Consider the following 13,489-nt stretch of genomic DNA (forward strand, 5'->3'; position numbering starts at 1 on the left):
CTATTTAGTTGCAGCACAGCATATTGGCTCATAACTCAATTTCTGCAATGTGGTGAGGGGCTCGGAGCTCAACGACAAGCTGAACTCCAACGTTCCCAACAAACGTCAGTATTATGCGACTGTTTCTACCATAGTCGACTATTGTTTTGTTTTATATAGCAAATACTGTCGCGTACACAGTGGTAATAGATTAGCTGCTGGCATTAATGGTCCTTGGAAAAGGCATCAATATTAGTGAGTAAATCAAGGTGGTATCCACTCCGCCGGCAGAGATGATCTTCCTATGCCCTGCAACCTTCTGATAGATTCGAATAGAACCTGCTGGACGTTCGCTAACGGTTCGTCGCGTCGAGACAAAGGTGGTTGTGGGTTGTACGAACAGAGCAGTAGTGAGCGGAGTAACATGACTAGTGGTAAGAGACCGCCGACCCTTACTAAACCCCTGCCCTTATTGCCTAGGGAATTGTCAGTGGGGAGCGTGTAGATAGCGAAAGCGAGGCCAACCGATTGCTCACAGCCAGAAGCTAACTGGCGGGGTCACAGCGCTGGCCAAACGAAGTGCAGGTGACTGCCATAAGACCCGTACAGCGCAACTGCGGATTGGCACGAAGGCTGCCAGGTTTGAGGTAAGTCTATACGTCGGTTTATTTGGCAGCTGTAGCAATGGTGATGACGGTGCCAGTGATGGTAGCTAGTGTGAGTTGTAGGTTTGGCTAATAGAAAGGTTCTGGGGACCTATGAGCAGTGGCAATATCTACTGCGATTGTTCCTGCCAGAGCATAATGGTGACCAATAATGTGGTCAAGGCCTTAGAATTTCATGAATGGCCTCATGTCGGCAGCCATAACAAGCTAAAGCGATCTAAAGTTTAAAAAAACCCATATATATATACATCTACTTTCGATACACGATTTTGTAGTATAATGGGGTAACATAGTTGAGCAGTAGGAACACACTAGCTGGTACGCGTTGCACTGTCGTTCTTTACAGCTATCAGCATCGTCTGATCACTAGATATTGGATCATGATTTATTCCTGGCTGATCACTGGAAAACACAATTACAACACTACAGTGGCTGCGAACAGCGCATACTTATCTGCCTTCGACTGATGATGCATCCCAGATGCGGGAAAATAAATTTACTGCCAGAAAAAACAAGTCTGCAAGCTGCGATAGGCCTTATCATCTGGCCATATCTTATTTTGCTCGTCACAGGAGTTCCCTGGATAGCCACCGTCTGGCTGTTGATGTTGGAAGGGAAGATTAGAGATGAGAGCCTTTGCACCTTTTAGATTGTCATGCCAGCAGCGGCGTGAAAGTTCCACCCACCACACGTTTCTACGTTGGTCTTCTTTGACCATCCGCATAATCGGTCCGATCCCTCCCCCCCCCAAAGAAAACGTCAGCCAAGCTGCCCTTATTTCCATCTAACCAAATATTCCTCCTGCTTACTGACATCAGCCGTCCCTCATGCTGATTCGCCCGTCTGCCACGAGGGATGGCTGCACCATTTGTGCTAAATGGTACGGTAGCCCTGTATTTCGTTTTAGCAGTGCTTAAGCTACGAGCTTCACCTCTGGAAGCCTGCGTCGTTGACGTAAGTGAAATGACGCTAGATAAATAGCACAACCTGGTCAACACCAGCGGTGATGACGGTATTTCAAGGTTCTTATGTGTTATACAACGAAGTTTAATGATTCTTTATCCCTGGACCGTGTTGAAAGCAGTGGCATCCCACCAGTCTGATAACGTTTCGTGAAAACGTTGGAATCCCATAGACTAATTTCCGAGTGGGTTCTTGAAGTCTTAGTGGCGCTAAGAGCAATCGCTGTTTACCTTATGCGTGCACACATGCGGGCCCACATTGGCTATTTAGTATTATTTTCATTTATACGCAAAGAGAATAAGTAACGCATTGAAAATTCGAGAGATGTCCCAAGATCGATACGGTAGTATGTTTGCTAACAACTAACTGTTACGTACCGCCTTAACCTGGCTGCAACTTTCATTTATCATGGTATGCTTGTATGCTTTACAACGGGCCGAGCACATACTCCATATGTTGTTGTTTATGTTGTTATTGTTGTTGCTGCTGTTGTTGTTGTTTTATAGCGGCTGATTACCTGGAACGTCGATTAAAACGACCGTTGATGGAATTTCATGTGGGTTATAAAAATGATGGCGTTTGAAATGGCAGTTTCATGCCTATATAGTCCATACACGAAGAGCTCGCTTTGTTTCTATGAAGCTGAAAACGTTCATCGCGATTTTGCATTGGACTTCGGCTTGTCGACACCCACTCAGCTTGCACAGACTGCACCGCAGATAGAAATAGGGCTTTAACATTTGCGTTGATGCCCACGCTGATGTTGTCGTTGCTGGCTTCGGCGATGATGATGACAACGACAACTAGATTATAGTGGTACTGATTATTTCCGTTTTGCTTTTTAGCAGCCGACTATTAATTGATGATACTTTTAGCATGGCACAACTGCTAGCTTTCATTCCGACTAGTCCAGTACAGCCAACGGCGGAAGTGGAGAGTTTACCAGCTTCGGTAGAAGCCAGCTTTTCGTACGCGTCTGTATGTGAGAAACGTGACAGTGGCTGAAAGAGAAAGAGAGCAATCAACCAAGCAACTAGTCAACTAGCGAATGGGTGGGCAAATGATGAAGATATGAATGAGACGGGACTTTTGTTATTCAGGGCCTTGGTGATAGTAGTTCAACAGGACTTGCTCTCTAAACCGGTCGGTCCATTGACATCGACGTGCTTTTACCGCAAATATCACTACCACCTGCACGAGGCAGCATACACGCACGCACGCACACATACACACTATGTGTCTGACGCTAGGCCACAACTATTGGCACTATACACACATATACCACCATCTTTACGGGAAGGCGCTGCATGGTGTGGACTCAAAAAGCGATCCCGGACGACCATCAGCTAGTTTGCAGCACGTCAATTTAAGGAGCATCGTTTATGACTTGGGGAAACACGCTTATTACCATTGTGTTTCCTGATCTATTCGCGTATCGGACTGGACAAATGTATTGATCAGACAGTAGTTGTAATCGTGGTTGAAGTTGCTGATATAACAATAGTGGTATATAATGTAAGCGCTCTATAAGAGGTAGTAGTTGTTTTAATAGAAGAAGCACAATTCACCTTAGACGGACGGCCCCCGCTGAACTCTTTACCTTCACGAGGGTTTCGCCTACGCTTTCTTCCTTTCCTTCTTTCTCGCTTCCCTTTCTCTCACTCACTCATAAAATGTGACGGTGACGACAGGTAGAGATAGGCGCACGAAGGTGGGACGGGTGGCTGCCACAGGGATCGAATAGGCACGAGCGGATCTTGCGTTTACGTTGACGTTTTCACTGCATTGTGGCCTCGTGGCTGGCGCACTGTTGCCGCACTCTCGCAATAAAAGCACACTCTACTTCAGCCTTATTTGGAAGCAGAATCAATGGAAGCAGACGAATGGCCATGATTAGAATAAGAACGAATACACGACTACGTACAATAGAATTTCGGAAAAGGCCGTCAACTCGCTGTCGCCAGCCTCCTACCTTCTGCGTCTGCTGCTTCTGATGCTTCCACACTGCGGATCTTACTGCTGCTGCTGCTGCTGCGGGCGCAGAGGACCGGCCACCTATTCACTCCACTCATTCGGTGGGCGCCATGCAGTGCGGTGACGACGCACGGCATAGGCAGTCTTCGCTCCGCTTGTTCCTCCCGTGTGCCGCCGGATCAATGCGGACTAACTTCGCCGAGATACACAAGCTAACAACGCCCCCTGACGGCTTTTCGCCGCAATAGAGGCTCTAGACGGCGCCACCACTGCATTGGAGGGGAAAGAACAGGGAACAGGGGACAAGGGGAGACCGAGAACGGGGTTAAAGGTCTGCGTAAGCCGCCAGCCAATGGCAGACTCCGATGCCATCCCAGGCTCCGTTCAGGTTCTGGGCTCTGTTAGCGTAGGTTCGCAGCCTGTCAGCGTGGCGCCTAGGTGCCTATTTCACTTCTGCGTCCCAACAGTCGCTGGCTGACGATCCGCTGCAGTTCGACCCCACAGACTCGGTGCTCTGTTGACCCTCGTCGAGGAACATAAAGCATACGCTGGCCGCAGGCCGATTTACCGCAGGACACGTTGTCACCTAGCGCCCGCCAGACAGGTGCAGCGGACCCGGTACAACTTTGGTTCAGTTGCTGTTTGCAGCAGTGGGTCAAAATAAAATAACGTTAGTAGCAAAGGTAATATAAAAATTATAGCGACGGCAGCCTATTTAGCTTAAGGTAGCTTCAACAAAGTCTGTGAGCAAATTTTTTTTATTGAAAAGAAGGAGTCTTTGGAGAGAGTCAATCGTTCGTTAAGATATACGTCCATCTTTTAAGTCTATCTTGCCTTGTCTCTATCTCCATAATAATAATAATAATACATTCTCGTTACTGCTGCTTACTAGTATGTGTATTTTACTACATATACATTTTACAGAGAAGCCGTTTATTGCCTGTTTCTGATCGTAATCTGTCAGTAAGTCACCGTTAAACACTTCTCAAATACAGTCCTCTAGTATCGTTATCGCGCATCGCCTGGACGCCACGGACCAACATCATTTTTTACAAAAAAAAAAACAGTGAATTATGAGTTTCGACGGGCTGCAGGACTATAATAAATGGCCCCTGTATTATATTAGATTAGTTAGTTGTCGTATTTATGCGTGTATCACATGCTAGTATCTGCAAAACTGACCTTTGCTGCCACAACACACGCTCGCGTTCTGAAGTATGTCCTAAAAACCACCACTACCACAACGGCTATACACTAACCAGTATGATTACTGCCGCGAACGTCGATCAGCACACCATCACGCTACACCTTAGCCCCCACCGACGATTTCTGTAATACAATGGGACAAGCACTGTTTCGTGGAGTTGTCCTCGTCTCTTCCGCCAGGGCAGGAGGCGATTGGCCATCAGTCAGCCGCCAAGGGGGGTAAATGAGCAAGCCAGAGGCCACAAGAGCGCTGCTTCAGGCCACATTTTGAAGGTGGCTCTACGAGGACTGGGGCAGTTGCAAGCACCGCTTTAATGGCAATGTCTGCTACTGACATGCTCCGCTCGACAAAAATGGACTATGGATTTTCTATGTTATCGTTCTTTTCTATCTTATTCCCCACCGTTCCATCCAGTTAGTAGGCGGCATAGTGTTCAGGTGTCGCAAAGCCTATCAGCCGCCAAGGGAAGCCTGAACCTGGCGGATGCGGAGCTTGGTCAGAGATTTGAACAACTAACTGGCTGATCCTCGGCTGTACTACTAACTAGATAGCAAGCAAGCGGAGGCTGTTGCCTCGACGGCAGGCTAATCTATTAGCATTCCATTGGCTTCATGAGGAACAATTTGCTATGTCTTTACCCATGATCCTCTGACAGACGAGGGCACCGCAAAGAAGGCGGCAGCTGCTGAAGCCATCGGCGTTGCCATTGTCAGCAGTATCACCAGTAGCAATACTGCTATAGTTGATCGCTCCTCTACCGCTCGATTGGCTGCCTGTCCGTCCGTGAGCGAGAACGGAGGCTCTGCTAACAGCAACCCCTTGGTGTCATACGTAAACCGACAGACGTGCGGCCAATGTGTGTCGTCGTTGCTGGCACTTGCGGTACACGCTATCGTGTATAGACTCATGCATGGAACGATAGCTGTGGCCGGGCGGAATAACCATAACTAGGTCGGGGTCAGAACCCGAAAGCCCTACGATTTTCATTCAGACTGATTCACGCGTCTACGTCGATAGAACAAAAGCTACCGGTTCTTAAGATCACTTTCAGTGGGTGTCTTTATCTTATTCTACGCTTTCGAATAAAAACATTGCTATTATATTTTGCTATTTATAGTGACATTTTATTTGAATAACATCAAATAATACATGGAAGTTTCTCTCTATAAACGCTAAATTTATTTGAAGAATTATATGTTTACTAAAACGCTTACAGCGCAAAAAACTACTACAAACATGTTCCGCGTTAAGGGTTGCTGCAGCTAGTTTTGTTCCTGTTCGGCAAGGAATAAAATTATTATTCTTTATGATATCTGTTTTGCTTCCATTAATGTATCAGTTCTACTCGAACATTTTAGTTACATGTGATCCAGTTAAAGCCTAAGGGTTTATTCAAAAGGTTTTTTTCTCTTATCTGCTTAATATCGCTAGTGTGAGATAAATTTAGTTCACTTAAATACATTCCTATGAGTTCCTATGAAACTAAGTTCGGGATCTTTAATATGTTTTAGGTCTTTTGTGAAAATACAAGCGTGTCTTTGCTACCCGTTCTACGAAACTGTGTTATCGTATAGGTAACTTACCAGTAAATCCAATTTTGCCTTTTCGAAAATATAGAGCAGTCCTGTTACTGCTGAGACAAGATATTTAAAAATGGTTTTTCTGTTGAAAACCGCAGTCCTAAATATACCATGCATTCATCCACGATATCTTACCTTCCCTCACACGATGGTCCGTTGTTCCACCTAAAGTATATAAGTGGAAGCGACAATTTTTCAGAACCGGCCATTGCGAGATACACTTCGGATTCCCTTTTTCATACGCTCTTAGTAGAAATTGTTACTCTGATTTTTTTTTCTGCAAAAGATGTACAATAGTCTAGACTGTCAGATATAATCGAAACGTGAAATAACCTCAGAGCACTACATTCCGTATACAACTAGTTTTCTACGACAATTACATTCTGTTTGGAATCCAAGTCCAACGTATCACTTTGCCCCTAGAAACCCGCTCTCACTTAATAGGCAAAGGAAATTATAAACGCTAAGTGACGTCTCACCTTGTATTTCAACACATAGGGCCCAAGGCGATATATCATAATCTCAATCCTTAACAGTATTCAAAGCTTATTTGTTCGGTATCCAACCAGCTAAGCACGGCTTAGGTCAAATAATAGCATGCTAGCTCGAGGTTGAGCTGCCACTTGTCAAGTTGACTTGCCACTTGCCGGCTTTTGATTTTTAATGCTTCATTGAAGAAATAGGTGGAGAAGGGCTGATGGATGTCTGAATTTATCCGGGCGCCATTTAAAGTTTACAGCTATGGGCGCTTTTGTATCAGGCTTTTCTGTTTGTTTCACTTCAGATGTTATTTATATAGTAAGCACCGATAACAGTATTCAATATGGTTAGTGAAAAATTTCTACAAACGAATACTTTGTAAAGCAGCGGAGCTTACTTTCAAACTGCATCTCGTCCGCTAACCTAACGACACTCACTTGTTTGACTTTTCCCCAATCTCACACCGTCGTAAAGAGCTTTGAAGCTGTCAAAAATACATCACTATTATGCCTGATTTCTAAAATTCTACCTAAATAAAAACAAGACATTTCAGCAAAATGTTTCACGTGTGCTAAAAGTGTCATTTTTAACAGACATGTTCACTGAACACGCCCGCTACAATTTCAATTCGGAACCTAAACAGCTCACAGACCCCTTTCAAATGTAAATGTACGGCAGTCCTATTGATAGCTTGAGCAAGTGATTCGATGTTACGATGTCGAAATTTGTTAGACTTAATAACACACTGCACAAAGTACCCCGACAGATTCAAATCTCTCTGGGTTGCTCAATGCCCATGTAGGTTACGCGTATCTCAGAGCATGCTCATATTTTGAGCTAGCGTACGCTCTTTGCAAAAAGCGTAGAGCCACATTTTAAATGCTGCAGCTATCGAAACTTCGATAGCTATCGATATGTTGGCATTTCTAAAAAATATAGTGCTATGATATCCCTTTTACTGGACATTAACCCTCGACAGAGAGTCGTCATTGCACATAATAGGCACATTTTTAGGACTATGAAAGGAGCAGTTATGATTTCTGCAATTAATTTTTGTAACAAGGATAAAAATGCACTCGTCAAAAAAAGAAAATCAAAGACAACTTGTTGTTTAATTCCGAAGAGAACTGAGCTACGACCAGCACCAAGCAAACCCCTTCGTCTGACCAGCCTAAGAAAACTTACGTTCCTCTGCCTGACGTTTGTGACAACAATCCGAGATACGGTAAATTGCTCCAGATAAAATGTCGTCGCTAATAACCTGGTTGAGACAGAAAAATTATCAGAAATTAATTTTAACTGTCTTTTTGTTTATCGTCTAACTTCTGTTGAGCTGTAGCAGAACCCTTTATTTTTTTTTGGTTTATTCTGCACCACTCACTGTTACAGTTTCGCACTGCGCCAAGGTTGACTATTACCGCATATCAGATTCCCCATGCCCAAACGTATTGGAGATTTCCTTAAAGTAAATAATAGGTAACATCAAGACTCTAGTTGATTTATGATCGAAGTTACGTAGTGTTTATTTAACAAACGTTCATTAACTGGAGGCAGGAAACACAATAATTTAACCTGATATTTTGTATCAACCAATAGCGACACATGAGTTACGCGTAGGTTTTATATCTATAAATAGAACTTTGATCATCTTCTATATTTAGTTTAACATAAAAGGTCACAGATGTCTTCAAAACCTCTCTGACCTGTTTGAGAGTAGAAGTATCTCGTTGATTCGAACACAGCCTTTCTTTCACGTCTACGATAGTGGCAGTCACAATTTCTGAAAGTTAATGGATTTCTACTTATTTAGAAAGAGTCATCGGCAGTTCACCGAAGTGATCGAACTTCGTAAGCAGATACTTATACCACACAGATGTTGAGCACACAGAAAAGCGGAGATCGCAGTTCATGTTAACTGAGGCTAGGAGTGTTTGGGTTACCTTTGTACAGATGCGCAATATAAGCTAAACAGCGGGTAATCTGATGCAGTGGTACAAAAGTAGTTCCAAAAGAAACAAGTTCTTTTATTCCCGCTGCCCCTGGCGTTGCCGCCGCCGTTGCAAGGTCTAATCGCGCCACCTTTCTAGTTTGTCTAAGTCTCTGGTTTGGTCTGATGGGCGAACGCATCCGGAAAAAGGAAGTTGGGCGACTCAAAAAAGTAACACTGAATTTTGGAGGTAATTAAAAACATGTGGCGACACTAGCCAATGAAACAGCCGTTCAGGGAAGAGGGTCCATTTTTAGAAATCAAGTGATATCAATTCCTCATTCGGTGTTTTGCTGACATATGCGAACATTGCGCACTTATTTATCTGGGTTTCAACCCAATCTGGCGACAAAACCACTACCTCTGAAAACTGACTGTACATAAATAGTTGATCTACATATTTTACAAGGATCACATGTATTTTACGAATAGTGTGTTTTTAGCTTTACCTGATGTTGCTTAGGTCAGTTGAGCTACGCATGTAAATGACGCGCTCGTGAGATAGTTATACCCCTTCGCTCGTGTTTAGCTGACGGTAAGTTGCTATAGTAAAATACTTTTGAAGTTATCCAATGTATTCTGTGCACTAGGGTGTAATATGGCCAGGCACGGCTCGTCAGGAGCTGAGGTTAAAATGAAGGTATACGTTGCTAGGTAGAAAGAATAGGGTGAGGCACGATGCACTTGGATACGGCAATAGAGGATTACTCCAACGAAATCATAGGCAATATGGCCACACGGAGAGGGCAGTCACGAATTGTTAACTGAAGGTGGCTTTGGTCATCCTTGACCACCACCGATACGTACCTCACAATCAAATGGTCAGGAGTTTAGTTTAGATCTGTCTACCAGAGGACATCTCAGCTGCAACTGTAATATCACATTTTATTATATCACGAAAACAAAAAAAAATTAAACGTATTATTGACAAGCACACCGTGTGCGTAGAGCCGCTTTAAACATGATAAACATTTCATCATCAGAGTTTCCTCATCATTTTTTTTGTTCCTTTCGCGCTTCGAAAATAACGTATTATCCATTCTAAAGCCAGGCGGCCGCTGGCAAGGCTTTACGTTTATGCACAGAGGCCACTTTAGTGCAATGCAAATGTATTTCTATAGAAATTTTATAATCAATTTATACGTGGTTTTATCCTGTGCTCGTGCAAACCTGAGCTCGTGTTGAGTGTTGATCACCGACTTACCTTATCGAAAAATACTTACGTCTATAGAAATCGATCTTTTATAAACACTCAATCCTCCATGTTTAGAAAAGCCAGCAGAGTCTTCCGTTGATGCATAGCATAGCAGCGGTACACTATACACTATCCCGCTACTATCAGAAAGTATCGTAATTGTAAACACAAGTACTTACAACCAACAGTCAACCGTTATTAAAACAATCATCGAGTCATAGTTGTATAATAAATATTGTAGATTTGGTTCACTTGGCCAGTTCTGACGTTTGTAGCTTTTCCCTCAAGTACAGCCACGCTACCATTCATCTAAGCTTATGACAAACTGAAGCCAGGAGTGCTCGTTGAGATCGTTAAAGTGAAGTCAAAAGGGCTCACTATTTATGTCCCACTACCCTTCATACCCTCGCCGTTCTCGTTCGTAAGAGACGTTTGCTATGGGATTGAATGGGGTAGGTTAGCTAGCGAAGTTATCAGGGACCATACACACCCTCTATATCATACCTATGCCAGCATCAGCAGCTGTAACGGGGCGCGCTAGAAGCAGCACACGAACGACCGTCGAATGCTTCAACCTAGTTCCTTCCTTGCCTTTTTTGTCGGGTACAGTCCTATCCAGCCTAAGCACAGTCAAACGCTGCCTTCAATCATGCCTCGATAGGAGTGTACTACCCCAATATACGTTCTCAACTACCTCTCACGCGGTTCTTGTGCCGTCGAACGTCCTATATGTCTTCCTTCATAACCAACTACATTGCATTTGCGGACGTATTTTCGCACGCTCGTCTAGTCGGTATTTACAGAAACGTTTATAGATGCAAGGGACCAAACTGCCTGACCGTTGTCCGTCTATCTGCTGCCGTAGAGACTTTGAAAACGTTCTTCTAGGATCAAGGAGTCAGCCGACATGCCCTACTCGTATGTTTAGTGCGCTTGGGATGACTGGTAGCGTTGTCCCAGCTGACCTGTTCTTCCTTCCCTCTTAGGCCGTCGTTTTATTTCTCTTTGGTTTGAACTAAATTAGTGCAGCCTCTGCGTCATATGTTTCTCTCGAAGGGAGGTACCTTTTCCTCCTTTGAAGTTGATAAGATAGTGCGATCGACCCTTCCATTGATCTATCGTGTACCGCTGCCGGGTCATACAGGCAATATAACTATACATAATACGTCGAATACGAAAACGCTGTAACGAAGACTCAACAACGTGGCGTTTGCCCTGGTGCGACATGACGGGGCTCCTTGCCATGCTTCTTGCCTTAGCTTGTTGTACAGCACAAAAGCAAGTAGCAGTCAATGATATACACAGATCGCTGAAGATTATGTTAACTAATGATGTATGCCCAGATGTTTTTCTTTAACTAGATATTCATTTGAAAGCACATTTTCAAGTAGAGTGTCATTTATAAGTAGCACGCGATGATCGTTGTTGGTAAATAAACAACCTGCGAATACAATGCCATAACAAACGTGCGGAACTCAGTTCAGTTGTCATGTCAAACGGTGCATGACCGATTGAACTATGTAGTGTTTTGGCTTCGGACTGGTATAGCCAGTAGACGCCACTGGAGGCTTACCCAGTAAAAGTCAACCACACATAATCCATTCACCTATGGGCTCCTAGCCGGACCACTGGGCTTCGTCTCAAATAGGGTAGCGCAGTATGCACAGAGGAAAACAATCGTTCCTGTTTTAAAGACGAAGTTTGCTAAAGATCTGTCTGCTCCGACTTGTCTTATACCCATACAATAACAGCTACAGCAGTGCTTAAAAGTACCCTAACACTAATAAGTAGCAAGGGGAAAATATGGTAGCTATTCGTATCAATATTGCGCACCTTGCAATATTTCATTATTCATGCTTAAAGTGTGAAAACTTCACTTTAATCTGCGCTAGACCACTACGGACACTATGTAAATTAATTAAATCAATGGTCGACGAAATATTATTAGATACTACCCTGGAGCCTAAGTGCTACACCACTGCTGCGCAAGGGTTCATTCGAACGAACTGGATTTCATTTTCAGCTTTAGGGTTACATCGGCATGCTCGTATAAACCCTTTATATAGATAGTTTCTGGGACCCAGGTTTATTTAAATTCCAGCCTTCAAGAGGCCAAATTCATCACGATGCTTACAGCCCCTAAAAAAAGATGCCAGTCATATTCAGAAATGGGCGGTGGAAGAGCGAGCCTTACTAATGAGCGTTAGAGACAATTGAGAACAGTCGAAGCATATGGTCTCTTCATGAAAAAGGCACCAACTTCCTTCCTAATAAACATAACTAGAAAAAAAAGCCAAGGTCACAAAAAATCAACGGTATCACGTATGTGCTTGCTTGGGTTTAGATAACTGATGGCTTCATGTTTAGTTTTTTCCACTTAGACGAACGATTTATTTTATTACAAACATTTCGATCATAACCATCGTAGCGTACTAACGTCTTTTTGCGAATTTGGTCCCTTCTAGCAGATTGGAAACACCTAGCTAACTTTGACTAGGGACCTATATCAGTAATTGTCCGTCACCATTGGTAAGGTCCACATAAATCTTGTCCGATAAGGCTTCGCCTGAAATCGACGTTACAATTTACGAGTTGAAATTTAACACGAAAATAATGAAAAAAAGACAGCATACAAATGATGAGCATACAGCATAAAGGTTCCATATGTGGCCGTAAATGCAAATACCGTAAATTAGATTTCAATGGTGAACAATTCGCGTAGAGAGAGCCGTCTGATCCCTATGAAACGGACCTTCTAGATATAATGGTTGCTCTCTGTGTCTGAACTAAATACATATTTAAATTAGATTGATGTTTAGATTATACTATAACCGGCTAGCTCTTGCCCCGTAACCAGTGCTCTATCAAACTCCACCACAACTTTTCAGCTTACTTTATATTACACTTTGTCAACACTGGAGTTGGAACCTGGAGCTGTCTTTTCCTCTTACATGTGAGCCATTGCGCAGGCTTTTCAGAGCGAATCATCGCGAGATCTTTTTTGATTAAATCTAAGCAAATTGGGCTTTGCTTGACCTGGACTTGGTTTCAAATCTGAGGCAGCTGTCCCTCCTTCTCTATGTTATATTTTTTCGTGTTAATCCGTTGTAATTGAGTTTGTTCCTCGTTTCCTAGATATCGCACCAGCTTTCCCATTATCATGTTTTTGGTAGATCATTCTAATCATCCTATTAATTTGCTCTCATTACCAAGTAACCCTGCCTTAGTCATTCGATCGCATTAGTTCAGAAATTTTTTTTCTCAGATGCACTTTGTCAGCTATTACCCTCAATGCTCAGGGGGTTTTAGCGCTCAGAAAAAAGAAACGGTATCGTATGACCATGTTCTGATTATCTTGCGACAGCTCTACAGTTGGCCTCTTTCTAATATTCAATCACTTCACGACCGTAGCCCTGTACACTATTGAAGGTATTCCATTATCCCACAGGGGTACTTCTC

The 13,489-nt window shown here is 43.4% G+C and overlaps 1 long non-coding RNA gene across 1 annotated transcript; it reads right to left on the minus strand.

The window, feature by feature from the left end:
- Positions 1 to 1,913: 1,913 nt before the first annotated feature.
- LOC147753444 (uncharacterized) lies at positions 1,914 to 3,845 on the minus strand. The gene is made up of 3 exons (XR_015311230.1): positions 3,580 to 3,845; positions 3,176 to 3,456; positions 1,914 to 2,608 (listed from the first exon to the last, which is right to left on the minus strand). It is a non-coding gene; the product is annotated as an uncharacterized LOC147753444 (long non-coding RNA).
- Between the last annotated feature and the right edge of the window lie 9,644 nt (positions 3,846 to 13,489).

This window comes from Varroa jacobsoni, unplaced genomic scaffold (assembly GCF_002532875.2).
Source record: "Varroa jacobsoni isolate VJ856 unplaced genomic scaffold, vjacob_1.0 scaffold_484, whole genome shotgun sequence".
Classification (NCBI taxonomy): Eukaryota; Metazoa; Arthropoda; class Arachnida; order Mesostigmata; family Varroidae; genus Varroa; species Varroa jacobsoni.